This window comes from Columba livia, chromosome 2, assembly GCF_036013475.1.
Source record: "Columba livia isolate bColLiv1 breed racing homer chromosome 2, bColLiv1.pat.W.v2, whole genome shotgun sequence".
NCBI classification, from domain to species: domain Eukaryota; kingdom Metazoa; phylum Chordata; class Aves; order Columbiformes; family Columbidae; genus Columba; species Columba livia.
The window spans coordinates 152,507,932-152,521,698 of record NC_088603.1 but is presented as its reverse complement, the minus strand read 5'-3'; the positions used below and the strand labels follow the sequence as shown (position 1 = coordinate 152,521,698).

General features: G+C 42.9%; 1 protein-coding gene across 9 annotated transcripts in view; it reads left to right on the top strand.

Moving 5' to 3' along the window:
• Window positions 1–13,767, top strand: part of CYRIB (CYFIP related Rac1 interactor B) — a 101,801-nt gene that overhangs the window by 18,592 nt on the left and 69,442 nt on the right. For 3 of the 9 annotated variants that reach the window (XM_065054412.1, XM_065054403.1, XM_065054409.1), the window contains exon 1: window positions 3,639–3,876. The exons of 4 other annotated variants lie outside the window; for them this stretch is intronic. The gene's annotated coding sequence lies outside the window, so the exon portion shown is untranslated. Of the gene's footprint in view, window positions 1–3,636; window positions 3,877–13,767 lie in introns of those variants that run through there. 2 more of the 9 variants (XM_065054414.1, XM_065054415.1) reach the window with 2 other exon arrangements.

Below are 13,767 nucleotides of genomic sequence, written 5' to 3'. Positions count from 1 at the left end.
GCTTAAAGATCTCAGTGTTTAATACTGTGTTCTGCTCTATTCTATAACAGGTCTACTACTCTAGTATATGTTTCTATTTTCCAGTACAGATAAAATATGATTAAAATAGCTGCAGTTCCTCTTTCCACCTTCCCCATGCTTACTGGTTTACAGTCTTCTTTCTAATGCAGGCTTAACACCTGCCATTTGCTCTTTATTCCTCTTTTTGCTTCCTTGTCTCATACGGGTGAGCTGTACTGTTCCGGAAAGGCAGCAAAATGTGAAAACAAAATAGTTTTATATTGTAAAATCACCATTATCTTAGATCACGGCCCAACACTGAGCCCTCGTGCATCATTTGACTTAAAGAAGTGTTTATTAATTGAGAGCACGCTGCATATGTTCGCTGGGGCTCCCCATACAAAGAGGCCGAGCGAGTCGTTTGCAGGGAGCAATTGCATCCACAGATGAGCAAACTCAAAAAATAATCTCAGACTTTGTGGTGGCAGAAGAGGAGATGACTAATGTAGTTAATTAGTCACGTGAAGTGACGGGGCACAGCACAAGGAGAGAATAGACTTGCGCCGGGTCTGTCAGAGTAAAAAGGATGAGCTCATGAAGCACTTTGGCTTCTCCACTTGCCACCTAAATATCAAAATGACCTTTTTTATTTTTGGGGGGAAAGGCATTTTGAGATTGCGAGTGCCTGTCTCCATGCAAGTATAAAGCAATGTAATTGTTTGTCATTACGGGATCTGGCAGCACTTGTTTGACCTTGGCTTTTTGTTTTGTCTGCACTTTTCAAGATTTGTGTAGATCATTCACGTTTTGTTGCAAGTGTTTATGTTTCCGAAGAGCTCCATTTGTGTCAGAGGATTGGTCCTGCCCAAAACGAAAGCCCTAAAGGACGCTGCAGTGTGAATGTGACTGCTCATGCAACCCCTTGTCTGCTCGCCCTGCGCTCCAGAAGGTGCAGAGGTCTGGAAGGGGGAGGGCGAAACCTGGTGTCAGCTTTATCTGAACTGAAAGGTGCTATCAACCACGGCAGCGTGACAGGGACCTCTGCAAAGCTGCCTCCCCTCCCTTCTTGAAACAGTGCTGCGAGAAATCTCCTCTCTTTAAAAATAAATCTTTGTATGTAGGATGCTTGCGTTCTATTTTCATCCATGTAACAGAACAGTTAGTGGTGTTTCCACCTCCCTGCCCAGACAAAGAAGGTTGTTGTCCCTGCTGAGGACAACTGGGAGAGGATGATGCCCTTTTCTCCTTTTGGCTTTCTCCCCTGGGCTGCCATTAAGCTTAAAAGTAGCCCAAGTATTCTAACCGTGCGTGGCACCCGAGGGCAGGTTTGCTTCTGTGTTTTTATTTACCTATCTGTCTATATATAATATAAAGTAATCTTTTGTCACTGGTAGATATGCACACGTCCATAGTACACATACATCCAATAGTACATTTGGAGCTTAATCTTTGCTCTGTGAAAATTCTCTGACCGATTCTCTTGCCCTGCCATCCACAGGCATTTAGGAGCATAAGAGCTGTTATGTCCTATGACTACTCCTTTATTTTATGATACTAGCTGGCAAATGTAATCTCTAATTTTGTTTTTTATATTTATTGTAATAATAACCTAGTAAGATAATTTTCTGTTTAGAAGGAGCAATTAAAAAAATTAAAAGCGAAGAACTAATAGAAGATTGATGGGTTTTTTAGTCATAAAATATTTTCTAAAGTGTTTGATATTGTTTTATGCTTCAATTATTACGTGGGATGTGGATGTCTTAGTACGCAGCTGCTGTCAAAGTATCAGTGATGCTCTGGGTCTGGGTGTTCTTACTTGTAGTTCTGAAAGATGAGATATGCAAATCAAGGGTACCTTACAATTTTGGAAGGCCCTAAAGAGTAAATATTGTTATAAAACTGTTGATGGTTTCAGTAGGAAATTTTCCTTGTCCCACCTCAACCTGCCAAGCCCCGAGCAGATGATAATGTTATGACCATCACAAATCATTCCTTCTTGGGAAGGAGATGTCATTCTGCCCAAGCTGCTTCTGTGGAAATCTTCTTTCATGTCTTCTTGGACATCTGCTGTCTGCTGCAATCTACACAAACGTCGAGGAGCCTCTGAGCGCTCCGCGTTCCCGTGGTAGGTGAAGGCAGCAGACAGGTATGGGATGTGCTAGCCCGGGTCTTGCCCAAATGTTACCCCAGGACCAAAACTAGAGCACGGTGATTTCCTTTGAGTCAATCAGGCAGGTTTTGCAGCTGAACTATACTCACAAATGGCTTCCTTTAAATCCCAGGCTACTCCTTTATCTAGAATACTTTAAAGTTATTAGTGTAGGGAATCCGTATGTCTTGAATCTTACCACGTTACGAAAGGACCTAAGTTTATCACTTTAAGTCAACGTATACAGATAGCAAAATAAAAGAAGATAAATATGTTGACATATAAGTAAAACTGAGGTCCTTTCCAGTTTTGTTCTTTCTCAAAGCGGGTCGGGGGGGACCTTGGTGTTCCCTTACATTTGGCAGTTACCAAACCGGTGTTTGGCTCCTGAAGAGGAAGCAGCAGAAGCGGTTGGACTTTCACGTGGTCCCATTGCCTCTTTCAGATTGAATAATCGCCTTTGCCAGCCGTAACGCTCCGCTGTTCGAGGCTGCGGGCGGTTTTGTCATGGCTGCGTCCCTGTGCCCCTGCCCTGCTCGGCCTGCATCGGGTCCCCAGTGTCACCCACGCAGTGTGGGCCGCCCTTCGGCGTGACGGTCGCTGTAGAGATTCCAGGTTGCTTTAAGAAACAAAAAAAACCAAGCAGAACTTTTTATTTTGTTTTCTCTCTGTGTATACGTGTAATTTGACTGACGAAGCAAGCCCCAAACCAGGGTATCTGTGTTATCACCCTGCTTTGGCACGTTTATCCACACCACAAGCAGCAATAATTCTGGGTGTGCGGTGTCCCAGTGTCACGACACCCAAATCCAAGTTGGATACAGGCGATAAAGAGATGAAACCTTCATCAGTAGGATGTGTGCACGGAGAGGAAAGTACATAATTAAGTGCATGAAATGCCCTTAAAATATATTTTTGTGCTTTTAAACACATTTTGTGTGTATTTTCCATTTTAGGGGGGACGGGGAGCAGCTCGCCTGGGGTCAGTGGGGTCTGACAGCTCAGAGCTCACCAAGGCATGGAACTGGGAACTTTTATTTTTTGCTTAGATCTTACAAAGTGATCCACCTGTGAAGAAATTTATGCACGACTTCCAGTCAGCAACCCCGCTTTTCGCAAAGAAACCTCATTTTCTTTCCCATCCCCGCTTCGCCTACAGCAAACATTTAAAAATCCCTGAGTCAGGCCTTAAAAAAAAAAAAACCAAAAATCACACAACTGGCTTCAGCAGCGATCCGTAATGTTAAGTGAGTGGCTTTGATGAGTTGTTGTGGGAGGCGGGGGGAGCTGCGGGAAGATGGCCGCCCCCTCCCGGGCTGCCTCGCGGCCCCTTTAAGGATTGACCCGCTCGCCTCTCGCCTGCCCGCCCGCCTCTCATTCGCTCCCCCGCCCCTGCCTAAGACACTGGGAGTCGAAGCAGGTGCATGCGCACTGCGCTGGCAGCCTGGCGCGCTTGCGCAGTCACCTGCTGGCCGTCCACCCCCCCCTCCCGCCGCGCCGGTACATCCGGGTCACCGCACGCCCGCCCGCACGGCCGGTCCCCTGTGGTGCTGTGCGGCTCGCTGCCCCTCCCCCTTCTCCCCCCTCCCCCCGGCTCTGGCGCTGTCGCATCCGCGCCCTCCCCTGCGCGGGGCTCCGGCCACGCTGCTGCTGTCGCTGCCTCCGGCCGAGCGGGGGGAGGCGGCGGCTCGGGCTGCCGTCCGCATCGCCGTCCGTAGGGCGGCTCGGTGAGTGTCAGCGGCGCGGCCGGTGGGGGGGCCGGGCGGGGCGCCTCGGTTCATCCCCCGCGTTCCCCTCAGCGCGGGCGGCGCGACCCCCGCTCCGGGGCCCCGGCAGTCTCTGAGGGGACGGGGCTCCCGCCGCCCCGGCTCCCATCTGTTGCTCTCCCCCCACCTCCCCGGGCTGGACGCGCTTCCCCTCAGCAACTTCTCCGCGTCCCGCCGCTGTGTCCGGAGGGGCTGCCCGCCCGCCGGGGCCTCGGGGCGGGGGGAGAAGCGGCGGCCGCTGCCTCCCTCGCCTAGGGGAACCACGCTGGGCTAAGCCACCCTCCGCCGGGCTTCCCCCGCTGTCCGGCCGGGCCGCTTCCCCTCGCCGCGGCGGGTCGGGGGCAGAGGAGCCGCTTGCTCCCTGGTGCGGGCGGCTCCACCGGCGTGTGGCGGCAGCCGGCGGTGGGTCCGGGGAGCCCGGTGTCCCCGGTGTGGGGCGACCCCGGCTCTTGGGGACGGGCAGGAACGCAGTGACAGTGTTAATGGTTAACCAGGGGGGAGGACACCTCTTGAAGGGACATCTGCGCGCTTTCAAACGTGCAGCGAGTTAAGCAGAATACAGAAATCGCTGCGAATTTGGCATAGCTGGGGTGTATCCTGCAGTTCTGTGATGCCAGGGCTGTAATTCCAGGTAGGGTTAAGGTGAATTCAGAAGCTGTAGCAGGAGGGTGTTGTTTCTAACCTATTCATTAAATAGCTGATAAAATCAAATTTTAATTGGATTTTAATTCTTTCTTGTGCAATTTAAAGACATGTGCAACTCAGTTCTATTTTGTTACTTTTTAATCTGATAACACATCATACACAGTAATAAAATAAGAAGTTTCGTCACAGAAACATTTCAGATATCAAAGAAATCAAGTGACTGTGCATTATGGAGCTTCTTGAAGGATTTTTCATTTATCTTTTTCTATTAGAATGCATCAGCATCCTGAATCCACATGTCAGTGACAGTATGACAGCTGTCTTTTTGCTGTGGTGGTGGAGTCGTACTAACATTTAAAATCTGTCATTCTGAATTTCTGATAAAGTAGCGTGGAAATACAAGTATTGAGTAGCATGTATGTTAATCCTGAAACCAGTAAAATATTTTCTAGATTGATGAAATAATCCGTCTTCTTTCATGTTACCACTTCTGTTGTTACAAATTGCGACCTCTGTTTTGATCAAACTTTTCTTTTCATACTTACACAAACTGTTTTCCTTTCTTGTGCTCTGTTTGGACTTAAAGTAAACTTGTAAATTAACTCTCATTTTGCGTAGTAAGTTGTGGCAGATAGAGGTACTGGACAGGAGACATTTAGCAGTTAACCTGAGTTTGCCAAGGTTGGGATGTGAATCCAGACATAGAAGGTTTCACTGGATAAATGTCTTCATTCAGCAAGGTGCATTGTTAGACATTGCAAAACATACCTTCAGTTCTGTGTGGTAAGTTTAACAGTAAAAACCTAAACCACGTGAATAAGATACTGCTCTCCCATGAAAAAGGAATGTTTTCTTTTGTTTGACGTACAGAGAATATTCCATCGTTGAAACGGAAGCTTTCAATAGAAGAGCAGATAGCTTTTTATCTGAACTGTCAACTCTCTTATTGCGTATATTACCTGTCAGAGAGTAGGGGCCATGGAAAGAAGCGATTCCAGAATCTGTTTTAAAATACCCCTTTCAAGAAGTACCATGATTATATGAGAGTAAGAAATGAATTTTATCCTGTCTCTTATACAACCTCCACTTGTCATCAGGTGCTCTAGATTTTCTTCATTGTTTGCAGTTTGGCTGGGGCCACCTGAGGTGACGGATTATTGAAGAGATTGTCTTCTGGAATTCTATGCCTCTTCACATGAAACCTTTTCTGTGGGAGCCGTACTGGCTGTAGAAATGTGATGTTAGTGGGTTCTGTTCTTGCATACGTAACTGTCCTGTCCCCTTATCTGAGTTTTGTAGGGGTCTTAACGTTAAAGAGAAAATGGAAACTCTTTTTATTGTGTCTTTTAGTAGTTATAGATCTTGGCAGAAAAATTAATAGAATGCAGTAGCTAAAATGGCTTAGGGGCAGTTATGTGGGGAAGATAATTCAAGGTGTCTGTCACCAGACTTCTAATGGTGCTTACTGGACACCTGGAATTACAAATGCTGTCTCTTTACAGTATTATTGCTAACTGCTGAATTATTGAGTAACACACTAAGAGAAATTGGCTCTGTCATTTGGAAAAGCCTGTGTAGGGGCTGCTTTGGATTCGTGTAGCTGCTTAAGCACGGTGAATATAAATGTAGGTGGTTTTCCCCTTGCTGTGTGTCTAGGAGAATACACATATATAGACAGCCTGCAGCACCCTTCCCCCCCACACCCCCCCTGACTTTGGTGGGGTTTTTTTGTTGTTATTGCCTGCTCGCTGGGAAATAAATGGAACTAATGCGTACCCCGTGGTAGACAGACGAAATTAAACCTTACATGCAAGAAGTTGGATTTGGTTTTTAAGCAGTCAGGTTTGCTTGTGTGTTGGGTTTGTTTGGGGGTTGTTTTTTGAGTGTACATCAAGGTTATCACCTTCACCTGTACTTCCTAAAAGCTTGTACTTTTATAATTACATTGAGAGTTTTAATCATTGATTCAGATGGGCTTAAGTTAAGAATAATGACTCCTGTCTCTTAAGGTAATGTTAACTACCCTGAAGGGTATTATAAATCAATTTGATGAGACTTACTGACTTTTAAAGTGTTTGAAAATACATCTCCAAAGCTGAAACATCTTGAGTGTTGTCAAATTGCATCTCATGGACTATCAGCTGTCAAGCTACAGGTGAGGTATGCAGTGCAAGTTAATGCATGTGCTGAATCCACACCAGGTTTGAATGTCAGTGCCAACTCCTGTGCTTAGGACTGGGATGCAGAGTCATCCTGGTCATCGTTTCGGTCCAGCTGAATCCCCCCAAGTCTGTCAGGATGGCTGCAGAGTGATGAGAACCCAGGGGGCTGTGGATGTGAAGGAAGTTGTACTTGAATTGGGAAGAGTTAAGTGCTGGGGAAACATACAGCATTGGAGCTACTTACTAGCTGTGGCACCTGAAATACATCTATGAATTAAGCAGAGTAAGATGTATTTCAAAGGATTTCCAGCTGTAAATGATGGCCGGTTGTATGCACCTTTTTGACATCTTTTCTGCTCCCACATGTTTGCATTTACTAAGAGCACTTATGAATGAAGGGATGGTCCTCTCTGCTTACCTTGTAAATCTTCATTTAATATTAATCTATGGATAATCTTTACTTGAGAGTATTAATATTTTCTTCCTTATGATTGTGGGAAACTTAACACCTCTAACTACCCAACGTGGAGAAGTCTGCTTTTTCTCTTCATGTGTATGAAGAAATATGTAAGAAGGGCTTATTTGATTGTCTTTAATTTCAGGATCTCTTATAAATTCACCTCAGTTCCCTCCATTCTGTGATTCAGGAATGTTCTCTCAAGTGCCACAAGTTGGCTGCTGCAGCTGGCAGAGTGTTTCAAACTGTCTAAAATATGCTGAGGCTAATGGGCTCTCATATAGATGCTGTTTAACATTTGCAATTCCTGTGCTTACTGGAGGTATATGTATTGCAATTATATACACAGCATAGCTTAACAGAAACTGACAACAATCAATCAGCACTTTTAGAATTGACTAGGTAAAGCTGGAAGTATTTTTGGTTACAGTGCTTTCTCTTGTGTTCCCCATCTCCTGTGGTTTTGATTGCATTCTTCTTTTTAGAAATGGCATTTTGTCTTCTCTGTCATGTGAAAGCCTGATGCACAGAGAATACCTTCACTGTAGAAACTGTGAAACTCATTACAGACTAAGCATATTGAAAGGTGCAAGTGAAATGGTGCATTCTTTTGCCTTTCACTCATAATAATTTGAATTTCAGGTTCCTTGTGAACAGTTGTAGATGTGAGGCAAAGGCTGACAGTGTCCTGCTCCATGTGTGTATGTGGCTTATGAACTCCTATCTGTTGGTAGAATCTGTCATCTGGTTGTGCTACCATCTTCATTTACTATTGCTACTGAATCAGGTGGTCTTAGTGAAATATTTAGTAGTTTATTTCTGGTTAATTCTGGAAGTGTTAGTACTGGCTGCGAGGTTGATTTGTAAAAGGACTTTAGGTACCAGACTTACTATTTTTGCGTACTCTTTAACACTGCTTTTTCAGCACCTAGAAAAAGCATTTTTGTTTGTAATACCTAGATAAGTATTGGTTATTTTGTGTATATCAGGAAGGATTATTTGCACTAATCTGAAGTTCTAGTATTGTGTTTGAGTAATGATATCTGACTGACCAAACCTAGTATTGTTTTCTGCTACATGGAATCATTATGGGACTGAAGGAAAAAATGGAGACTAAATATTTCTGAAACAAAGAAGTTGTACTTATGTACTATCTTAAAGTGTATAAAGTTAGTTTCCTCTAATAGTGTTTGTATGGGAAGATTTATTTTTATTCATTTACTCCAGTTTAGTGGAAGTGCTGTATGGTTTGTGGTCTTGTTTACTAAGTGTTTGGCTGATTCTCTGGCTTATATCTATAGCACTTGGGATTCCCAGGTGGCCCCTGTGTAAATAGTATAATTGGGTCTGGGACAGCTTAGCTTATGAGATCCAGTGCACTCAGTTTGGTGTGGCTGTAGCTACAAAAATAGCATGCCTTGCAAAACAGGCCTTCTGTCTGCCACCCACACCAAAACCCAGAGCCTGATCCTGTAGGCAGTTAATACATTTGTCTGGAAGGCTGAATTCCCATCAGCAGATGCTTTACCTGAATTGGTGACCACCAGGCAAAGAAAAAAAATTGTATCGGTAATCACTTTATAAAGTGCAGCAGAATGTTGTCCTAGATACACTTAGAAAAACACATTTTACTTCGGACTGCAGGGCTTAACTGTTCCCCTGTAGCAGGAGGCAATTCTGTGAGTGAATTCTGTTTAACTGGCATACTTCAAAAGACTCTTAAATTCAGCCGTGAGGCAATACTGTTTCTCCTTCAGTACTAGATTATTAAATTAAATGGAGTGTTAGCGTAACTTTTTTCTGGTGTACTGTATAAGGTAATAGATGAGTTCCTAGGAGCCCTAGTTGTAAATTAGCTGACTGGAAAGCCCTGTTTCTGTGACTAGTGGCTCTAGCAGTTGTGTAACTTCAAAAGTTAGATCTAATTTTTTATGCTCCCAGTCAGGTGTGGCACTGGAGGATGGCTGGTTCTCCTTTTTAGTGTAGCAGTCTTGAGGGTAACGTCCTCATAGGGAAAGGGAATTCTTGTCTTTTTGTGTTGGACAACAAAGGTGTTTGTTTCGACTTCTGATGTACAAATCAGTTTGACCTTTCTACTGAAAAAAAGTAGTTTTCTGAATTCTATCACTGCTGGTCTGGGAAAAACAAAAAAGCTGTAAGCATTAATAAGAAATGTATTCATAGCTCTTATTTTTTTAAAGCCAGACCTTCCTGTTTAGTGTCCCTGAAAGTGAAACTTCTCAAGCAAAGTGCATTCTGGGTGTGAAAAGCCAGTTCATTTCTTTTTGTTATATTTGCAGCTTTTATGTGCCGAGACATACAGTTATTTGAAAATGTTCTTTCTTAATGTGGAAGTGAAATATGTAACCACCAGACTTCATGAGGCTTCATCTCAAAGATAAAATTGCTGACCTTTTATATAAATGAAGATCACAAAGACAAGGCAGAACATTATTTAAAGATTGCTTGTGTGTAGTAGTTAATTGATTTAGAGTTTAGATTTCCTGCTCGTGTGTAGAAGTCATATGTGGGGAGCTATGGATTTGTCAGCTGAATAGGCAATTGGATTATAATGATAGCTTTGAAATTTTTGCTTGGAGTACTTGTAGATTACTTGCTGCTTGTTCCCATGTTCAACTGGTTAAAGTCATATTCTCCTAAATGCTAAAATAGTACTTTACATGCTTTAACTTTACCTTTGCATCTCTGAGTTCAGAGCTGAATTAATTTCTTAGCAGTAGTAACAGAACAACGTGACCTAGTCGATGTCTCCTACCTTGAAGTTCAGAGGATGATCTTACACAAGACTTTCAACTAGCCTAATAAAACCAAAGTTGTTTTCTAATATTTTCTGAAGTTTCTGGTTTTAGCAACATTCACACTCATTATGGAAGGACTATCTGTTGTTCTGTAACTGTGGCTTCCTAATAAACAAAGAGTAGAATCGTGTCCTGATAGGGAACTTACCGTAGGTGAGACTGGCGGTAAAGTCTAGTAAATGGTAGTGTAAGAGACTATTAAGACCTAATACTTTTTGCAAATAATGTTATATTATATTAATGTTAATATTGTGTCAGATTTTCAAAGGAATTTCAGTCAAACTACTTCAGTAGCTGCCAAAAGTGAGGCTTGGGAACAGATGTTGTAACTGTAGTCTTAAAATCTTTTGACAGCTCTTCAAATAGCTCTAGTGTTTCTCAGCTTTATAGTGGAGTGTTTTTGCAGGGTTTACACCTCTTACTTTGCTTCTCTCCTTGTCCCTAGTCCAGAATGGGCCTCAGTTTGACCCCATTACAGTCCTATGAAAACTCATGCTCTAATAACCATGTATCCAGCCAAGCAGCATGGGAGGAGAAATGGGTTTGGATGGAGATGACAGCTGAGGTGAGGAGTGATGGCAATTAACTAGGAGGAGGAGCACCGTGCTTTGAGTTGAAAGCAGGGAAGGATATTAATTAGGATCTGGTACTGGGTTGGGCACAAGTTGTTCAAAAGTAGTGGAGGGATTTGAGTTTGGCTCTGTGGAGTGTATCGGTCAGGTACCAACGAATGATGCTGCCCCTCATGCAGTATCTTGGGGACATCAAGGGAAATGGGGATTTGCCAGACAAAGGAAATATGGAAAAGAGCTGGCAGGGAGAAGGCTGGACAGGATAAGTAAGAGCAGAAGCTGGGATTTTGTAATGAAGGCAGATGGGTCTGTTGGACAAGGAGCTTGGGATGGTGAGAGTCAGAAAAACTGTGAGGAAGGGACTACAGTGAAATAAAACATACTAAGTTTTGTCCATTGCTGTTGATAGCTATCATGTCTTCACTGCGTTAGCTTAGTGTGTGTCTCTAGGTGGTAGAAATCAGTGTTGTGAGCAAATGGTTCTGTTTCTGATGTGCCATGTAGCCATGAGGATTAATTGTCTGGGCTTATCTCCTAATTAGGAGTTTTTACGTGGTCTTTTCTAATTAAGCTGCAAAGCAGTGCTCAAAAGTAAAGAAACTGCAGAAAGCAAGCACCCTTGAATACATAATTGTGTGCCATTTCTTCCATTGGAACCCTTGCTTTATCCCTAGCCTGAAGTGGCTGGTGTTAGTTTAGTGAACAAGAGCTCAATGGTTTGTCTTCGTTCCCTAATACCTTACCAGACACTTCTTAGGTCGCTTCAGAGATACAATTAATTTCCTCTTGGATAGTCTGGTACGGCTTTCTGTACAGTTATTTATTATCAGGATGGTCTAGTGAGATGAGGAAGTGGTTTCCTTCCGATTTTACGCATGAGGAGCAAAGGCACGAAGAAGAGAAGTTCAGCTAGTTTTGCATGGTTAGAAAGGACTGGAACCTGAGTCTTTTTAGACCACTTTACATATTGCAGCCACATCCTCATCGAACTTGCAGCTCTCTCTTGCTGCGATTCCATTTTAATACCATATGCTAATAACTTCACAGTTGTTTCCTGTGTTGGTTTGCCATCTCTTTGGACATGTAGCTACCATAAAGGAGTTGGAGAACATGGTAAGGTTGTGTTTACTGCAGCAGCAGAAAGTGGCCTTTTAATTTTGTCATAAAGGCAAAGTTATTTATTGTTTCTTCTTGCATAAATACGTTGGTTACTCAGAGAAATGAGGAAGGATTAATTCTACCCTTGTGTGACTCTCAAGAACTCATACTCTGGTATTAGTAACTCCCACAAACTTTTGATAGCAATGCAGGTTGGTGTATTCCTTAGCTGTACTGCATTCACACAGCTTTAGGGCCAAACTTAAAGGGCTGAACTGCCATGTGTTGTAAAAAGACACCTATTTTTAGTGTTTAAACATTATGGAAAAATCGAAGTGGTGGTTTGCAACTGTATTAACAGAATTGTGGGCACTGAATTGTTTTCCTTTATGGTGAAGAAAGGAGGAACAAGCTGATTTTTATTTTTCAATTGGGACTCTCTGAGTCGTCTACATTGCTCTGCTTGGCTGTTTAATTTGACAGATAGCTCTGTGCTGCTCTAGCCGCTGGAAGGGAGGAACCATAAACTCTTCCTGGTTTGTAGAGCCCTGTGGCTTCTCAAGTTTCTCTTTAGAAGAGAAACCATATCAACCAGTGTAAGAAGTATAAAGCTGCTATTTCTTCTGTCGTTAGAAGGAAGGTTAAAAAGTCTTTGCTACCCTGTTTTCTGTTTGTTTATCACACAAAGTTTTTCTTAGGAGCTTCTGTTTAAGACAAATCCTATGAATGAGGCTTATACTGGTTAGAAAACTGTATTGTATTTAGAAAAAGAGAGTATTTACTCCTGGGTAAAGAAAAGAACAGCAGCCTCTGCTGATGAAGCTGTGTTTTTTTGCCTTTTCTTGCCAGGCCTACTGTGTTGGCTTATGTTCAGTTAATATTTGGCTGTTCAGCTTTGCAGCTAGCAGGACTAAGAACACTTTTGCTGGAAATTTGCTTTCTCTTGAAAGCTTTGCATTCATTGGTAGGAAATCTCTTTTGGGGTCTTAAGGTAGAGATTTTTCTCTGCTGCTAGGGAGGGGAATGATCACAGGAGTGCTTTTGATCTGAAGATTTTGTCTGTACTCAGGGTTTCTTAAAAGCACAGCTGGCTTCTGACGTGATACTGGGTATGTGACAAACATTACTTGAGGAACTTTCATGTGGAAAAGGACACTTAAAGATTTTAAACAATGGGAGCCTCAGGTGCTGTTTTCTGGCCTTAGGTAGGCTTTTTGTGTGTTTAGTTATGTGATCTGTCAGCTCTGCCCACCTTTACCTCTGTGGGTGGATTTATGCAATTTAAGTATTTTCAGTTCAAGTAAGAGTTGTAGTGACACTATGAAAGAACATGAAGTGCAACATGCTGAAACATCGCTACGTGTGGGTGAGTCAGGAGAGTTGGGAGTAGCAGCACTAAAAGAGAAGAGGAAGTACAGTCATGATAAAACTTTGTTAAAAAACAAAACCAACCAACAACAGAAAATCCACATAAACAAACAAAAACACAACAAAAACCCAGAAAAACAACAAATCAGCAACCATCTTGTCTCCAGAGGATGGGACTGCACTAAGGTGATGTAGTTCATAATGTATAGTTACTCTCTTTGTGCATAGATTTTTATATGCATGTATCTGTGCCTAATGCACGTGCATCCACGTACCTTCATGTGTGTGCAGTATGGTTAGCTATATTATATCTCAATGCAATGCAAGTAGAGCACTTTGTATCCCAAGTGAATTTGAGCTGATGTAGACCCCACATGTCTTACTAGCAAACTAATATTTTAATTGCTAGCCAAAATACTTAAGTGGTTTTTCAAGCCTCTATTGTGGTATGCCAGTGATACAGGCTCTGCTTATGCTCTTGTTCCATCTGTTGGGGACAATCCTCTCTGCCAGGGGTCAAACACGTGTGCACTTGCTCATCATGGCACACTATGTGCTGCTGACAGTTGTCAGGAAGTAAAAAATACGAGTACAATATAGTTCACTTTTCAAAATGTGTTGGCTTTACAGCTCTGCCAGAATGATTCAGTACTGCTTAATTTTATGTTCTTGATGTATATGCAGTAGCTTCAGAAAAAGAACTAAAAGTCACTAACTTAAAGTTATTCGTA